Here is a 16544-nt window from a genome sequence, read left to right on the forward strand (position 1 = left end):
CTGTTGAGTTTGTAGGTGTTCAGAATGGTTTGATCCCTATCCAGCTGAATTCCTGAGAGGAGACGAAATCCAGGTCTCCTACTCCTCCGCCATCTTGCTCCGCCCCCCTGTATTTCCAAAGTTAATCAATGTCCCCGAACCATTTACTTATAACTTCCCTCACTGATTTAAACTGTCATTTTTATCATACTATAAATTGTACTTTTGATTTCCTTCTTTGGCCCAGATTTATTTAGGAGGGTGCTTTTGAATTTCCAACCTTTAATAAAAAACAAAAATAAAAACAAAAAAACAACTTGTTGCTTCCAGAGACTATGGCCTCTGCAATTTATATATTTTGTCATTTCTTGACATTTCCATTATAACCCAATATGAACTTAAGTTTACTCAGTGTTCAATATATTCTTTTTTTTTTTTTTTTAAAGATTTATTTGTTTATTTTAGAGAGAGACTGAGCACATGAGCTGGGGAGGAGCAAAGGGAAAGGCAGAGAGAGAATCTCAAGCAGACGCCCCACTGAGTGCAGAGCCCGACATGGGGCTTGATCTCACGACCCTGAGATCATGACCTGAGCTGAAATCAAGAGTCTGACACTTAACCAACTGAGCCACCCAGGCCCCCTGATGTTCAATATATTCTTACAATAAAGATATATACTATACCTACATGGTTTAAAGATATGCAACTATTCATTCAATTCTATTTGTTTGTTTAACTTGTCTATGGTAATAATTCTAATTCTTCCTTATTAAAAAATGGTTAAGTTTAATAAACTTTAAAATATTACTTGGTAAGATTTTTATTTGGGGATAACATCCTAGGTTCTTTTTAGTGGAATGTACCTTATTAGCACTTGGCTAGTGTTAATGATATCCACTAATCAAATTGTAGTGAAATGTATATAGTTCTTGTCTCACTGTGACTTTTCTTGGGGCAGAGTTCATGCCTTCCTTGACCTTATCTTGGCACATGATTTGTAGACAATAAACACCTTTAAAATGCCTTGAATTTTACCCAAGTTAAACTCAGTGCAAACCTACGGGAGGAAATTCCTAAAGACAGTAAATCCCAGATAGTGAAGAAAATCACTGGTGTCCTCAGTGTCAGACTTATTAGGGTCATTGAGTAGAAGGTGACAGGCCTTCAAATATGGTTCACTTCACTGTTTCTCTCCCCAAACTCACACAGATAGTTTGCCCAGCCCTATAAAGTTGTCCTATGAAGAACTCAGTCTTGACAGAGGGTTGAATTTGGTGGGCCTGGGAAAGGGGATTTCTATTCCTAGAGAAATAGATGTCCAACAAATCAGCTGTAGTAGTATTGAAATAATCTTCTTCCCAGGATTTGGTACATTAATCCAGAAGTAGAGCCAAGAGCCCTCTCAATTCCAGGCTGTAAAGATCGTTGCTGATGTCCTCATCTGGCTAAGCCCTCATGGGATTTGAAAAACACACTTTTACTCCTTCTGTGATAAATTTAAGAGAATTCTTTACCCATATTAGTAACCCCAATATCCAGCTTCAGCCTTATCCTTCTAGATAAGCAGACATTCTTCTCTGAAGTCTTCCCATGTTGCTCTCAGCATGTGTAGGTGATACGGGCTTCTCCTGGAACCAGCGACTAGCTCCACTTTTCCTGGTCTGAGGAAGTCTTTCTTCCTCCACTCCTTTGGCTTCTCCCTTATTTAGAAACTTTCTTCTTTCTTCTCCCCTGTGCACTGAACATCTAGCATTATTACTTCAAGAGTTTAGGTTTTACAAGGATAATTAGATCATCTGGAACGACTTCCCTTTTCAGCTGCCACATAAACCTAAGCATCCCTGAAGGCAAGAGCACAGAAAGGGTCTGGCCAGTGTGAGGGGTGTGCATGTGTCCGTGTGTATGTGCATTATGCCTGTGGTGGGGAGGGAGAATGGGAAACACAAATGAGTATTTTAATGAATTATCCCATTAAAGGTGCTAGATTCTCTCAATTCTCTCTAGAGACAATCTGAGTTAGTTTTTTCAGGGTCTATGAGGGTGACAAAGTGAGCTCACTCTCTGATGTCCCAGATGGCAGAACAAGAGAAACCCGGCTGAGGCTATGGAAGTTTGAGGAATCTGTTGAGCTTTTCTTGGGCTGCTGACCAGATTCAGAAGATGAATCTGGTCATCTCTATTGAGAAGTCCCTGATTTCTTCTCTCCAGTCCTCCCTGTCTTCATTCCTTGCCTGGGTGAGTTTGACCCTCTCTTGCTTTCTTTAATCTTGACTCATTCTTTATTTTTCCCTCCCTTTGTCTTAGGAACCCCAGAAGAAACAAAATGGTGGTCCATGTGTGAATCCAGTGTGTTGATATATTTGTTTGGCCTGCCCTAGGGGGAGCCTGTACAGTTTGTGTTTAATTTAAATTTGTGGCCAGTATTTAAACATTGGGAAATTTCATGTAAGAATCCAGATTCCCAACTTCTCTTATAATCTGGAAGATCTGGCCAGATTAGCTCCATATATGTGGCAAAAATGAGTTGGAGCCCTTGAAAACATTATGCTAAGGGAAAGAAACCAGTCACAAAAGACCACATATTATATGGTTCCATTTCTATGAAATGTCCAGAATAGGCAAATCTATAGATACAGAAAGTGGATTTGTGGTTGTCCAGGGCTAAGGGGGGTGCGGCGTTTGGAGGGAAATGAGTGATTTTAAAGGGTACAGGGTTTCCTTGGCAGATGACAATGTTCTAAAAGCTATTGTGGTAATAGTTGCATAAACCTGTGGTTATACTAAAAAATCAGTGGCTTGTATAATTTGAATGCACAGTATGTGAATTATAGCTCAGTACAGGTATTAATAAATGAATTGGAGCTAGGTAGCATATACCTTCTTTAGGTGGGGTACATGAACTCTTGATTTACCCCAGTCCGCATCTGTATTTATTCCCCCACACCGAGGCCCAGCTGGCTTCTCTTACTTTTGCTCTGTCACTGGCTTCTGTTGGCATTTGACTTTTCAGCCTCATTTAGCTCAACATTCATGAGCATTTTTCTTTTTTGGTATCTTTCTCATAATTTCCCTTTTCTCATCCTTTTCCTCATGAAAATTACCTTTAGCTGACTCAGAGCACACCTTCTATGGAATTTAGTACCAAGGGAGAATAAAGAAAGATATTTCCTTCTCAGCAACAACATCGCTATCATATTAAACCCTATCAGACCAAACTTGGAAAAACAGACAGTCTGGATTCTGGATTTATTATACAAGTGCTGTGCACGATGCCAACAGAAGAATAACAGGAAATGGTTTATAATCCCAAGTCATCTAAGTATTCTCCCCCGAACAGCCCTGCAGGATGACCGTGCAGGAGAAGCTGCAAGGCTGGAGATGGGGCTGGAAGCGCTAGCATTTTTAAAACCGCTTGTTGACGGACTGGCTTTTGAGAAAACCAACATGACATTGAAACTCTTAGGGATACTTTAAATTGGTGGATTATATGGTTGCTTGATTAAGTTTGGGTTATGTAAACAGTGGAGTGTTTAGATTTAGGCTTGGCTGTTGGAGTCCAGGCAGCTGTTTGTACTTAAGTCCAGCAAGAAGTCTTGTTAATCAAAGAACTGACTGAATTTCTTTCTTTCTCCCACCCCCGCCCGCTGCTTTTTTTGTACCTGTGTTGTTTTTCCTCCTGTCCAAACCCTTTGGGCTCAGGACTGTCAGGAGGCGAGGCAGAGCGTTTTTGAATTCTCCTCTGAGGACCAGGAACTTATTTTTTTGATTACATGGATGTGCCCCACAGATTTCCCTCACTGTGAGGTAATCACTTCATTTATCCAAGTTCTACAAAGCCTTTATTATTCCGGTTAGTTCATATTTTTGAAGCTAAGTCATCAGTTTGATGCGTTTGTTGTAAAATGTGGTTTAACAGCTTGTTAGCACATTTATTTTTTTTTAATGGAACCCAAAGATATTTCATGCTTGAGCAGCAGTGGATTTAAGAGCCGATGAAAAGCTGCGCGAGCTGTGTGCATTCATCACAAAACAATGGCACGAGAACGTTGCAGAGCAGTGCACCGGCCTGGCACCAGCGGTGGTGCAGGCTTTCTTCATGAGCTTAGGTTGCTTTTTTTCTGACCTGACTGTGTCTTATAAATAACCAGTGCTGCATGATGCTTGTTGGTTTCAGGTCGTCTGGGATGCGCTGGATCATTTGAGCAGTCCGAGTTCATGTGGTTTTTCCACCCTCTGAGATGATTCTATTTTATTTTGTCCACAGAGCAAAAGGGAAACTGGGACTGTTGTTCTCTGTCTTCCTCATGTGGCTTTGTAAAGTTGTCTCAGATCTAACGGGTTGGAACTGAGCGCTATTGTAGAGCCTGGTGAGTGTCAGAGAGCCTTTGAAAAGTAAAAGGGGAGAAGCCACAGGCTCTTTCCACAGCCTCATCACAAATGCAAACTAGGTCATTTTCCTGGGAGGCAGCAAAAGTGAACATTCTGTGTTTGACCAAAGCCAACCTCTTGGTTAAGACTTTGATAATTTGGGGATGAAGTAGAGGCACACGGTCTCCTTTGACTAAATCCAGAGCTATCTTTGTACCAGGCTAGGTGTTTGTTGCATTATAAGATCTGCAACCCATGGGGACAGACCTCGTAAGAGTAGAATTGGTGAAAATGGACTTTCTGATTTAACTAAAACGTGTTAGCTTATCAGTTTTCCCTTTTGCATTTCTATGCTGTCAAGTGCATAAACCAAGCAAGAGTGATTTTTTTTTGCAACAGTGACTTTTTTCACCATTCAAGTCAGGCTCATATTTCCATTATATTCAAGCAGTTAGGGAGTAAAGAAAAGTATCAAGAGAAAGAAGGCAAGTTTTTTTTTTTTTTTTAAGAAGGCAAGTTTCTTGGAGATTGAAGCACTTGCATGGGGGAAGAAGGAGAAACCATATGAGAAAAATTACCAACTACTCTACCTCATGATCACCTAACAACGAATGAGATTCATATTTGCGATCTGCCCACACCTCCAATGTTTCTTTGAGGCTAAGAGTATAAAATGGAACTCCTATGTGAGGTGATCTTAATTTCTTAAAAGAAAGAAAGAAAAAAAGACTTGTTAATGGTGATGGTACTAATGTACAGAATGATGACAAATGCTCGTCCTGGAAGGGATCTTTTGTACAAACTACTCCAAATGTCTGATTATGTAGACAAAATGGAACGTGGAAATTTGTCTAGTCTTCTCTCACTTTCCTTCTGACCTCAATGGATGTCCCTTAATTCTGGATATTTCATATAAATGGAATCATACAATATGAGGCGTTTTGTGTCTTAATTTTTTTCACTTAACCTAATGTTTTCAAGGTTCATCCATGTTGTAGCATGTATCTGAACTTCATTCCCTTTTATAGCTGAATAATATTCTATTGTATGAATATTACAGTTTGTTTACCCATTCATCAGTCCAATGATGGACACTTGGGCTTTTCTACCTTTTGGCTATTGTGAATAGTACTTCTATTAATATTTTTTTTTTAAAGATTTTATTTATTTATTTATTTATTTGAGACAGAGAGAATGAGAGACAGAGAGCATGAGAGGGAGGAGGGTCAGAGGGAGAAGCAGACTCCCTACCGAGCAGGGAGCCCGATGCGGGACTCGATCCCGGGACTCCAGGATCATGACCTGAGCCGAAGGCAGTCGCTTAACCAACTGAACCACCCAGGCGCCCCCTTCTATTAATATTCATATAAAAGTTTTTGTTTGAACATCTGTTTTCAATTCTTTTGAAGTAGAATTGCTGAGTCATACGGCAAGTCTCTGTTTAACTTACTGAGGAACCCCCAAACTGTTTTCACAGAGGGTATACCACTTTACATTCCCAGTAGTAAATGTATGAGGGTTTCAGTTTCCCCACATCCTCATCAACACTTGTTATTGTCTGCTTTATTCTAGCCATCCTAATGTGTGTGAAGTGGTATCTCGTTGTGGGTGTGATTTCCATTTCCCTCATGACCAGTAATGTTGAACATCTTTTCATGAGCTTATTGGCCATTTGTATCTTCCTTGGAGAAATGTCTAGTCAAGTCCTTTGCCCACTGTTAAATTAGGTTCTTTGGCTTTTTTTTTTTTAATTGTTGAGTTTTAAGAGTCCTTTTTATTCTCTGGAAACTAGACCTTTACCAGATATATTGTTTTAAAATATTTTCTCTCGTTGCATGAGTTTTCTTTTTGATGGACAAAAGTTTTTAATTCTGATGAAGTCCAGTTTCTTTCTTTCTTTTTTTTTTTTTGGCCTATGCTTTTGGTGTTCTGTTTAAGAAACCATTGCCAAATCCAAAGTCTGGAAGATTGACCCTGCTTTCTTCTAACAGTTTTGTCCTTTTAACTCTTATATATAGGTATAATCCATTTTGAGTTAATTTTTACGTAGAGTGTGAGGGTAAAGACTTCATTCTTTTGCATTTGGATATTGAGTTGTCCCAGCATTATTTGTGGAAGAGAATATTCTTTTCCCCATTGAAGAGTCGTGCACCCTTGTAGAAAATCAATTTCGGGTGCCTGGGTGGCTCAGTCGTTAAGCGTCTGCCTTCGGCTCAGGTCATGATCCCAGGGTCCCGGGGATCGGGCTCCCTGCTCGGCGGGAAGCCTGCTTCTCCCTCTCCCACTCCCCCTGCTTGTGTTCCTGCTCTCGCTATCTCTCTCTCTGTCAAATAAATAAATAAAATCTTTAAAAAAAAAAAAAAAGAAAATCAATTGTCTATAGATGTATGGGTTTATTTCTGCGAACTTCATTCCATTTCATTGATCATTGTCTATTCTTATGCCAATACCTAGAAATTCAATTATAAGTTCCTCTTTATCTTAAGTTACTTAGAAATTATTTTGAAATTTTCAGGGGTGCCTAGGTGGCTCTGTTGTTATGCATCTGCCTTCAGCTCAGGTCATGATCCCAGGGTCCAGCTCCGCATCAGGCTCCTTGCTCGGGGAGCCTACTTCTCCCTCTCCCTCTGCCTGCTGGTCCCCTGCTGTGCTCTCTCTCTCTCTGTCAAATAAATAAAATCTTTAAAAAACAATTATTTTGAAATTTTCAAATTGAAGGGTTTTATGAGTAATACCTTTATTGTTAAACTATATTTTTCTCTCACTCAGAGAATGTGACTGTCCATATGATCATTTTCTTTTCCTTTAAGTTCAGTAACTGTACCACATACGACTGGTGTTGCTTCTGTTAGTTTTTCTTGAAACATGACAAGTCTTTTTTAAACAGAAGATTCACATCTACTTTATTTCAGGCAACTTTTCTCCTATTTCTGTTCATTTTTTTTGTTTGCCTTTTTCTTATTCTCTTCTTCAGAGAATTTAGTTATGTATGTATGGTAAAACCTCTTGTCTGTCTTTTATTATTTTTTGATCTTTTAGTTCTGTGTGATTTCATCAAGTTGTCCTGTATGCCCATAGTTTTTTTTTAAAAATTATGAATTTTTGGTATTTTTTATTTCCTGAACTGTGGCTTTCAACATTGTTAATGTATCTATATTTCTTTTTTTTTTGAAACATATTTATAGTAACTTTTATTTTTTATTTTTTATTTTTTTAAAGATTTTTATTTATTTATTTGACAGAGAGAGACACAGCGAGAGAGGGAACACAAGCAGGGGGAGTGGGAGAGGGAGAAGCAGGCTTCCCACGGAGTAGGGAGCCCGATGCGGGGCTCTATCCCAGGACCCTGGGATCATGACCTGAGCCGAAGGCAGACGCTTAACGACTGAGCCACCCAGGCGCCCCTTATAGTAACTTTTAAAGTCCTTGTCAAGTCAGACATCTGGGCCCTTCCCTTTTGCATGCAGTTTCTTTCTTTTTATTTTATTTTATTTTATTTTATTTTATTTTATTATGTTATGTTAATCACCATACATTACATCATTAGTTTTTGATGTAGTGTTCCATGGTTCATTGTTTGCGTATAACACCTAGTTGCATGCAGTTTCTATTGTCTGCTTTTTTCCTCCCTGTATATGGGGCACATAAAAAGAAACATTCCTGTTTCTTTGAATGTTTCATAATTTTGTTGTTGTTGTTGTTAAAAACTGGCATTTTCGAGAATATATTTTAGCAACTTAGGCTATTGATTCCCCCCTCCGCAATGGTTGTTGTTGTTTGCTTGTTTATTTGTTCGGTGACTGGTCTGGACTGTGGTAGTGAAGTCTGTTCCCCTCACTCCCAGTGTGAAGCTTCTGGTGTTACTCCACAGAGGGCACGCCCACCTGATAGCTCCTCTAGTTGGAGGGATTGCTGTTTTGTTTTCAGCAATGCCCTGGGGCATAGATTGCACTACAACTGTATCCAATTAGTTTTGGAGCCATTTTCAGGGGTAGTTTTATGCCAGTCTTGCCAGTCTTTGAGGTTTGTTCTGACCATAGGAGGGCTCTCCTTAGCTTTCTCTTTCCCTGGTTCTATCTGGTAATCTAGCTGACCTCTAGTTTAGCTTGTTGCTTTTGTGGAGCTCTCAGCCTCCTCTGAATTATTTACTACCAAAATCTCCACTGTTGTGAAGAGTGTTTGGAGAGGCTTGAACTTCCCTATACTTTGTTTCAAATAATGTTAGATTTTTTTTTTGAGTAGAGCATAGAACCTCTCTGTTCTTATGGCCAGCATCTCCCCTGGGCAAAATCTCTGAGCCATTGCGGCAGAGCGGGTGGTGGGGACAGTCTTTTTTCTTAGGATGGCATTCCTGATTCATCAGCAGGGCACTAGGTAGAAGCAGGAGCCTCTGGTCTTCTCAGCTTCTCCTGGTCTGGAACTTTGATGCTCTGCGTGAACTGGGATGAAGGTGATTGGGTCCCCGGTATTCTCAGGCACCTGCTGTGCCTGATATTGAGCCTCTGTTATGATTTGGTGGCTGGGGGGAAGTGGGGAGCCCCTGATTCTTTGGCTGAACTCACCGGCAATTTAGGCTCTGCAATGTGAAATTGGGAGGGAATAAGAAATACTGATGGGCTAGCCCTAGTGGTGTGAGATACTATAGACCTTGCCTGTGAGCTGGAGTGGAGCTTCTTGTCACATTGAACTGGGCATAGGTAGGGAAGTAGCAGGTGATGGCTCAAGTGCCACAAATTCTCACTGTTCTTACCAAGATGTAGTAGGTTTTCTTAAATGTCTTGTTCTCCATTTGCTGTATGCCCTTAGGGTAATTTCCAAAAAAATTTTTTTTTAAAAAGTATCAGCTCCATTTTCTTTTCCCTTTATTTCTTCTTTTTAAAAAATTTTTTTAAAAAAATCTTTTTTCCTCCTGTTATTTGAATATCTTATCTATATTTTTCGCCGTTCTTAATTTTTTGAAATCATGTTTATAATCTGCTTGAGTATGGAGATATGTTTGTCCAGTTCCTTAAATAGTTTCTGTTAGGCTCTGTGTGCTTCATCTGTACTTATATTCCTTTCCTCTTTTTGCTTTGTAGTTTCTATTCATAAATTCATAGCTAGTTCTTTTCTCATTATTACTTCCCTTTGAGACAGTGAGGCTATTTTCAAATGTGTTTTGAGGATGGGTAGGAAGGTGAAACAGCATTAAATTTCTATTTGGATTTGTTTTCTTCGGTATCTCCTCACTGAATCTTTTTAAGAATACTCTTTGCTGGGGAACACATCGCTCTCCATCTCTGTGTGGCTCATAGCAATGCCCATCTAGTTACACTCCCTGTGCTGTGACCGGGGGATGACTCTCTCCTCCTTCTTGGCAGTGCCTCACCTCCAGAAGGTCCCTCTAGGTTCCCAGGACAGGTCATACACAATTAGAAATGGCATGTCTGTTTCACCTTCAACTTCACCTCTCCTGCTGTTCTTTGGTTTCGGGTTGGGTCTCTTGGGGGACATTATCTGCCTTTTCCCATGCTTGGTCCACAGACTTAGATTTCATTACTAACAAAGAATCACGAGACAGGCCTTCCAGTACTGTGCTTTATTAAGCAGGAATCCTGTTTCTTGATCAGTGTCTGAGGGTTCTATGTCCCCCTCACCAACGTTCTCCTTAGGATCCAAATATCACTGTTTTGGTATATATTCTCTTTGTAGTTTTCATTTCTGGTAGTATCCTTTTTCTTATTACAATGAAGATGAAGTTGGCTTTTTATTTTTTAATTTTTTATTCATTTAAAAAAATTTTAAAAGATTTTATCTATTTATTTGAGAGAGAGAGCATGAGCTTGGGGGGAGCTACAGAGGGGAGGGGAGAGGGAGAAGGGACGAGTAGTGCAGGATCCCAGGACCCCCAGATCATGACCTGAGCTGAAGTCAGGAGCCCTGATGATCTTTCTAACATCTTGTTTTCAGTTTTAAAATTTCTCTTTTCTCGATATTTCTGCTTTCATTTTTGTATGCAATCTCTAACAGGACTGATGCAGTGTTTTGTTTAATGTTTGGGACTTAATATATCTGTTTCTTTTGTCTTAGACATTACTCTTAAATTGCTTAACACTTTTCCTAATGATCTTAGTGTTAATCAGTATTAACTACTCCTCTGAAGAGATCAGGTTTCTGGTAGTCTTCCATTATTAGTTCCCCCCCTTAAGATCTTACTCTGTCTTCCATATTTTGTTGCGCTCATCTTGTATTTAGAATCTAGATCTGTCTTGGAGCAGACTTCACAGACAGCTGTTCTGAGGTTGGATTCTGCTGCAACAAATACGCTTCTTTAATTAATGTTCCCCTCCAGCTGCACCATGCATGACTATTTTATTTGATTTTTGTATTAAAAATTGGAATGCTTCAAAGAAAGTTGTGTTCATGAAATGTGAGTACTCAGATGCTTCTGGGTACTAAAGAGCAAGGAATTCAATCTCTATGCATTCAGTCTATATTTATAGAAACTTTTGAGACATGCTGCATTATATCTGGCTGCGTTTTCAAAACAAAGATTCACCTTATTGGTAGTACATGTTGAAAAAATGAATAAAAAATGAGTGAATTGCAGAGGATATTTACGTCAGTAGAAATTAAGTGTTCACTTCCTACATTTCTCTGTGCTGTAGGACATAGCTTTAGGTCTGTTGTACTTATGACTGGATATTGTTCTACATTTTGATATATGGCCCTTTAGGTTGTTTCTTTTTTTTTTTTTTTAAGATTTTATTTATTTATTTTTTAGAGAGCGAGCGAGAGAGAAACAGCATGAGAAGGGAGAGGGTCAGAGGGAGAAGCAGGCTCCCCGCTGAGCCGGGAGCCCGATGTGGGACTCGATCCCAGGACCCTGGGATCAGGACCTGAGCCGAAGGCAGACGCTTAACCATCTGAGCCACCCAGGCGCCCCCTTTAGGTTGTTTCTTAATATTGGGTAAAATTGATGAACATTTTCTATTTTAGCTAATGGGCTTGAGCTAACTAAGGCAGGTAGATGAGGTGGCATTTGGATATAAATGTATATAATTTTCCATTGAAGACAGAATCTGAGAAGGAAATTTAACCTGTGGCAGGAAGGGTTACTGGAGGAGGTGATAGCATGGAAATAACCCTGAAATCAGAATCGCCGTGATCTGCATTTGAGTCCTAATTCCGTTATTTCCTAGTCTTATAGCCTTGGGCAGGTTCTTTTATCATGCTAAACTTCTGTATTTTAATCTGCAAACTGATGAGAATCTTTAGTTCACAGAATTATTTTAAGGATTATGTGAAAGCCACTGAGACACTGTCACTGAATGGTAATTGATCCTGAACCTATTAGAAAAGATCCAGACATATATATGAGCATATATAATTTCAAAAACTATAACTAGCTGTGTAGTTAATTTTGTGGCATATAGATGGGTAGACTACTAGCTGCCTAAATGATAGTCATTTCCCTTTCCTCTTTACTAATAGAAGTCTTGTATTATTGAGGGTGGTAACGTACTCAGCTAAAATCCTATGTTTTACAAGTCTCACTTCACATATGGGTGACAAATACAACACAAATGGTTGCTGGTGATGGGACTTCTGAAAAACAGTTGAACGAATGACACAGCTGATGCTGGGTGAAACAAATAATGCATGAAATAGATGAGAACTTGAAGAGAAAATAGAAAGGTGACCTCAGAGATCTAAGAAAAGCTGTTGCTTTGCATATAGGCTGCATGTAACTAAACTATAATTCCATTATATGTGTGGAACATAATTCAGGTGTGACAGCAAATACATTTCCATGTATTCAGGATCTCAACTTGCATTATGATTGGGTCACTTTAAGGAGAATATTTTCTTTTAAAAGGTTATATTACTTTTATTTTTAAAATAATCTCTACCCCCAAAGTGGGGCTCAAACTTACAACCCTGTGATCGAGTTGCATGCCCCACAGACTGAGCCAGCCAGGTGCCCCAAGGAGAATAGTCTTAACATCAAGACCAAATATATATTATTTCCTTTAATTAGTGAAAATCCCCCCTTAAAGTTTTTTTTTTTTTCCTCATTAAACTTTTGTTTTAATGGGTCTCAACATTCTGTGACAGATTTTTGGTCAAGTTGTTTCCATTAAAAAGTACTGATTTTAAAAACTAATAACTTAAAACTGCCCCCCCCCCCCACCATTCTCCTTTCCTTCTAAAGGTTTTACGGTGCAGTGTTATCATTAACCAGTCTTTTACTATTAAACTTAAATGGCCAATTGACACAAACGGTTCTGAGACCGTTCTTCTACCACTGATTAAGACTGGGGTGGCAGGTATTGGAGAATATATTCATTTAGGCTTCTGAGCTTTCTGGGCAGACTTGGTGATCTTGTCAGCTCCAGCTGCCTTCTTGTCCACTGCTTTGATGACACCCACAGCAAGCGTCTGTCTCATGTCACGAACAGCAAAACGGCCCAGAGGAGGATAGTCAGAGAAGCTCTCAACACACATAGGCTTGCCAGGAACCATATCAACAATGGCAGCATCACCAGATTTCAAGAACTTGGGACCATCTTCCAGCTTTTTTCCAGAATGATGATCTGCCTTCTTCAGCTCAGCAAACGTGCAAGCAATGTGAGCTCTGTGACAATCCAGCACAGGGGCATATCCAGCACTGATTTGGCCTGGATGGTTCAGGATAATCACCTGAGCCGTGAAGCCAGCTGCTTCCATTGGTGGGTCATTTTTGCTGTCACCAGCCATACTGCCATGATGAACATCTTTGACAGATACGTTCTTGACATTGAAGCCCATGTTGTCCCGAGGAAGAGCCTCACTCAAAGCTTCATGGTGCATTTCAACAGACTTCACTTGTAACATTGACTGGAGCAAAGGTGACCCCATGCCAGGTTTAAGAACACCAGTGTCGGGCACCTGGGTGGCTCAATTGTTTAGGCGACTGCCTTCGGCTCGGGTCATAATCCTGGAGTCCCGGGATCGAGTCCCGCATCGGGCTCCCTGCTCATCGGGGAGTCTGCTTCTCCCTCTGACTCTCCCCCCTCTCATGCTCTCTCTCTATCGTTATCTCTCTCAATAAATAAATTAAAAAAAAAACTAAAAAAAAAAAGACACCAGTCTCCACTCGGCCCACAGGGACAGTACCAATACCACCAATTTTGTAGACGTCCTGGAGAGGCAGATACAAGGGCTTGTCAGTTGGACAGGTTGGTGGCAGAATGCAATCCAGAGCTTCAAGCAGTGTGGTTCCACTGGCATTCCCATCTTTATGGGTGACTTTCCATCCCTTGAACCAAGGCATGTTAGCACTTGGCTCCAGCATGTCACCATTCCAAACAGAAATTGGCACAAATGCTACTGTATCGGGGTTGTAGCCAATTTTCTTAATGTAGGTGCTGACTTCCTTAACGATTTCCTTGTATCTCTTCTGGCTGTAGGGTGGCTCAGTGGAATCCATCTTGTTAACACCAACAATTAGTTGTTTTACACCCAGTACGTCAGCCAGAAGGGCATACTCACGGGTCTGCCCATTCTTGGAGATACCAGCTTCAAATTCACCAACACCAGCAGCAACAATCAGGACAGCACAGTCAGCCTGAGATGTGCCTGTAATCATGTTTTTGATAAAGTCTCTGTGTCCTGGGGCATCAGTGATGGTCACCTAATACTTGCTGGTCTCGAATTTCCACAGGGAGATATCGATGGTGATACCACGTTCACGTTCAGCTTTCAGTTTATCCAAGATCCAGGCATACTTGAAGGAGCCCTTTCCCGTCTCAGCAGCCTCCTTCTCAAATTTTTCAGTAGTTACATTTGTCGATCCCACCACATTTGTAGATCAGATGACCGGTAGTGGTAGACTTGCCCGAATCTACGTGTCCAATGATGATGATGTTGATGTGAGTCTTTTCCTTTCCCGTTTTGGTTTAGGTTGAGTGGTGGTTTTCATGACACCTGTGTTCTGGCAGCAAACCCGATGCGAAAAAGCTAAAGATTTTTTTAATATTGTAATAATTATTTTATTCAGTGTTTTGTTTTTCTTAACATTTCTAAATTTCTTTAGTGTTTTTTTGAGAACATGTCTTTATAATATGTCTAAATTAATGCAAGTTTTTAATTATACAGCATATCTGAATATTATAGGGCTTCTCTTTCTCATTTAGTCTCTCTTCCCTCCCTTCTCTCCTTTTTCATTCTCTCTTTTTCCTTTCCAATTTTTTAATTTTTAAATTTCTTTCTAGGTCTGCTCAGATTTCATCATGTTACCTCCTCTCTCTCCTGACTCCTCTCCAGGATTGTCCCATAGTTTCTTGGATTCCATATTCTCTTTGTGGATTTTCTGGCCCTTAAGTAATTTCCTAGGAAAGGACCATGGAGGCTGTTTGTTTTCTTAAATGTTTTGCATGCATTAAAATGTCTTTGTTCTGCTCTCACACTCAACTGATAACAAGATTGACTGTTGAATTCCAGATCAAAAGTCATTTAACCTTGGGGCTTGAAGGCATTTCCCCAGTATTTTTTATTATTCAGGATGTTTATTTATACTATGTGTGATCTGGGTGTTTTTACCTACGTGGGAGCTTTTAGAACCCTTTTTTTTTTTTTTAATTGATGTGCTGAAATTTCTTGAAGATATATCTAAATGAGGGCTTTTTGGGGGTGTGGGGATTGCTCATTTATTTTCCTTGGGGGCTCATTGGCATTTCTCAATCTTCAGTTTTTCTTCAACCCAAGGGAATTTCCCATTGTTTATTTGAAAATTTCCTTTTACCACTTTCTCTGTCTTATATTTATGGGGCTCATTTGTTGGCCGTTGGACCTCTCTATTTCTTTTCACTGATAACTTCCACTTTTATTTTGCTTTATAGTCTTTGAAATTTCCTCAAGTTCTTCTATTATTTCTATTTTGTAAAATCACAGTTTTATTCCTAAGCATTCTTTGTTGTTCTTTGATGGAGTGATTGCCAGTGGATATGGGGTTTCTTGTTTGGAGTGATGAAGTATTTTAAAATTAGATTGTGCTGATATTTGCACAACTCTGTGAATGTACTAAAAACATTTAATTGTATACTTTCAATGGATGAGTATGGGAGTTATATCTCAAAGCTGTTAAAAAAATATAGATTGTAGAGGGATGGGATGAGATCCAGAAGACAGAAGATTTATTTAATTTTGCATTACTCTTTTTTTTTTCCTATTAAGACCATCATTGCTGTTGATCTTAACTGGATTTCATTTGTACAAAAATATCCTGTGAATCCTACACTATGTAATTTTCCCTTATGCCCTATTGCCCTGAGTGATCACTTCTGCTGGTGGTCATCAGCATCTGGGACATGAAGTTTTAAACCCCATCTTCTAGATGACCACAGTCTTTCCCAGTCTACAGACACATCCCAGCATCCACTTCATTATCTTTTCCATCCTCCCTTTCTGCCTGAAATAATTTTGAGTCATTTCTGCCCACAGCCTAGGGTGTCCAGCTGTGTGGACTCCTCCATGGAGCTCTTTTCCTTGGAGCTGCACACACACACTGTTCCCATCAGTTAGCACCTGGGTCTAGAGGCATAGCCACTACACCTTCTTGAGTTATGAACCTGTTGTATAATTACTCTCTATCAGTGAGCAAGTATGAAAAAAACCTTCAAGAAATGCTAGGCCACTTATTGCATAATCCTTGCTTATTTAAAGAAGGCATTTAAAAATATTTCCCAGTCTTTTTTGTTAATACCTACTTTCTGTTTTATTCAGAAGTATGGGGTAGAATGCTATGGAAGAGAGAGGTTATTTTTTTTAATTTAAATAAAAATAAAAATAAGAGGAGGGAATGGACTACATACTCTTCCAGGGAATATGGGACCTGAAAGCAGGCAGAATCAGATGTTAACCACTTCCAACCTACAGATGTTTCTGCATTTATACTTCACTATAAAGGAAATGTCCCCAGTTTTCTGCAGGAAAATACATTCACAACAAGGTAGTTAATCCATAGCAAATATTCCTTATTAGATACTTTAGATATTAGCTAATCAGATAACCACAGGGCAGAAGGGTGCCCTCTCAGAAAACAAAATGAAAAGGACCAGTTATTCCAAAGATAAAAATGTAAATTTTATCCTTGTGATTTTGGGTGGCTTTTTGTGATGGTGGTTGTCATAAACTGGTTTTCCCTAACTCTATACTCGGCTTTCACATCTGTGTGC

At 39.6% G+C, this 16544-nt stretch overlaps 2 pseudogenes; both read right to left on the minus strand.

Annotated features, from left to right (window-relative positions):
• Nucleotides 1-12657: 12657 nt before the first annotated feature.
• LOC145715780 (elongation factor 1-alpha 1 pseudogene) lies at nt 12658-13242 on the minus strand (annotated as a pseudogene).
• Nucleotides 13243-13404: 162 nt separating this feature from the next.
• LOC102730185 (putative elongation factor 1-alpha-like 3 pseudogene) lies at nt 13405-14267 on the minus strand (annotated as a pseudogene).
• Between the last annotated feature and the right edge of the window lie 2277 nt (nt 14268-16544).

The sequence above is a fragment of the Leptonychotes weddellii genome, chromosome 10 (genome assembly GCF_054177405.1).
Source record: "Leptonychotes weddellii isolate Sample4059 chromosome 10, ASM5417740v2, whole genome shotgun sequence".
Lineage (NCBI taxonomy): Eukaryota > Metazoa > Chordata > Mammalia > Carnivora > Phocidae > Leptonychotes > Leptonychotes weddellii.